This window comes from Fukomys damarensis, unplaced genomic scaffold (assembly GCF_012274545.1).
Source record: "Fukomys damarensis isolate Sample0158 unplaced genomic scaffold, DMR_v1.0_HiC HiC_scaffold_30, whole genome shotgun sequence".
Taxonomy (NCBI): Eukaryota; Metazoa; Chordata; class Mammalia; order Rodentia; family Bathyergidae; genus Fukomys; species Fukomys damarensis.
The window spans coordinates 14771738-14774309 of NW_022900942.1; positions in this window are offsets into that span (position 1 = coordinate 14771738).

Below are 2572 nucleotides of genomic sequence, written 5' to 3' on the forward strand. Positions count from 1 at the left end.
TGAATTGTATAACAGTCCTCATATCTCAAAATCAAAATGTATTAAAACATATCCAGAGTATTCTGAAATATTTCAGGGAAAAATAATAGTAATTCATTAAAATATTAGACTTTTTGTTATTTCATTTTAACAAAAATGAATAAATGAACTAATAAAGGCTACTAAGGAAGAGAAATAAGAAAAGCATCAAAGAGCGATAAAAGGGCTTCAGCCTCACTATTGAGGAAGAACAAAAGACTAAAGAAATACTGGAAGAAGGATAATACTATGTAACACAGAAAATATAAAGGATCTAAAGAAATGTTCATTGTTTGATTGATTACACATTCTAGGAATGCATATGTACTATATTTGACAATGTAAGATACAAGAATGGGAGAGAGAAATGAAAGAATACATGTTGTTTTTATTTGTTTTATTTTTGGTACTACTGAAGATTGAGTCCAAGGTCTTCTCCCTTAGTTACATCTGATTCCTTTTTATTTTTATTTTTTTTATTTTGGGAGGGAGACTTGCCAAGGCACTAAGTTGCCTAGGCTGGGATTAAACTTGCTATCTCCTCACCTCAGAGTACTAGAATTACAGATAAAAATGGTATGGTTTACCTTTCTTCTATTGAGTAAACTTATTTATATGGCAAATATAGTTCTACATGCTTTTTATGTACTGCACTGCAATATTTCTAATACATACCCCTCTGAAAGGCTATTCATTGTTTCCAGGATAGTCTTTCAACCTTATTTCATCTTCCTCTTGTCAAATTTCTTCTTATCTTTGAATATAACTCTTTATAAAATGCTATTGCTCAAATCCAAAATATTACCCAGAATGCTCACTATGCTCAAGGTTTTGTTATTCCCTGATAGGCTTGTAATAACTGATTGCATCATGGGAGTATGGCACAAACCTCATTGATTGGTTAACCTACTGATGCGTTCATAGCTCAGCAGGCTATTAAGGTATGTGCACAGCTGAGAGTGCTTTTGAAGGCTATATCTTATCTTTAGCTCCTTTCTCTCTCTTGCTAACTCTCCTCTTGTTTCCTACACTCTGTGAGGTAGACAGCTTTGCCACACTGGGCCTTCCCTCCACAATGTATCTGCTTGGCCACAAGCCTAAAACCAACTGATTTACCTGATCACAAACTGAAATCTCAATCACACTTCCTTTCTCTTTAGCACTATGTAAGCACTCCTTCTTAGGAGTCAAACGAGGTTCTCTCAAAAGACATATGTTATACTCCTTCATTACCTTTGGATGAGGCCATACTTTGCTGGAAATAAGCGTTTTTCAAAGATAATTAAGTTAAATGAGATCATTAGAGTGGTCCCTAACACAGGATAGCTGGTCTTCTTATACAGAGGTGAAAGTTTAGATGCAAAACACACAGATGGAGAAGACATTGTGAAGAAGAAGGTTGAGATAAATGTGACACTTTCACAAGCCAAGAAATATCCAACATTGCCAACAAATCAATCATGAGTGCATATGGTAGATTCTCCATCAAGCCTGCAGAAGGAACCAAATCTTTGACATCTGGAGCCACACTTAAAGTGTGTAAATACATAACAGAATAAACATTGGCTACTCAAACCTCCTACGTGCTGATAGCAACACTAAAAAATTAATATATTAATAATGTATACCATATATTTGAGAAAAGATAGTATTCAAAACACCTGTGCATAAAAAAATACAAACCCCAAATTATTCATAAATGTTCATTCAATCCAAAATCACACTAGTACACCACTAAGAATATTGGCAAATATAATAGTGGCATCCTATAGTTAAATTATGAAATTAACTAAGAAAATAAAAATAAGTATTGTTTAGTTTTATTTTTAAACTCAGCTATATAAAGAACAATTATAGTGAAGTGGTAAAAGATATTTTATCTAAATGGTGAAAATGCAGGCAGGTTTCTTGACTTTAAAACAAGATTTTATTTTTAAATTTATTTGTCAGCAAGTGAACACTACTGTAATAAAAATTATTTAATGAAAATATACCCTCCTTTTAAATCTAGCAAAATTCTACTGCACATATGAATGTTTTCCAAAGTATGCTGTCCAAAAAAAATCATATTTCCCATAAAAACATCTATCTATCTATCTAGTTACAAGACTTTATCAAATAAATACATATGAAAGTATTTATGAAAGAAATATATTTCCTTAAAGAGAGCACTACTATTTTTGTAATTACTCAGTAAATGTAATGCTGCGTTTTTCTAGTTTTTTATTATATATTTGTTTATCCTTATAATCCAATGTATCTCTGCAGTTTTACCTATAAATTTTCCCTTTCATCTCTAATTTTATTTATTTGGGTCACCTTTCTTTTTTTTCTTGGTTATATTGTAACTAAACATTTGTAAATTTATTTTTTACCTTTTGAAATAACCCAATTTTTATTTTGTTGAAGTTTTGTAATTTTTACTTTCAATTTCATTTACTTCTGTTTGATTTTCAGTATTTCTTTCCTAATACTAATTTGAGTTCTAGCTTATTTTTGTTTTCCTAAGTCCTTGAGTGGCATTGTTAGCTGGTTAATTCTTTTTTTTTTTTTT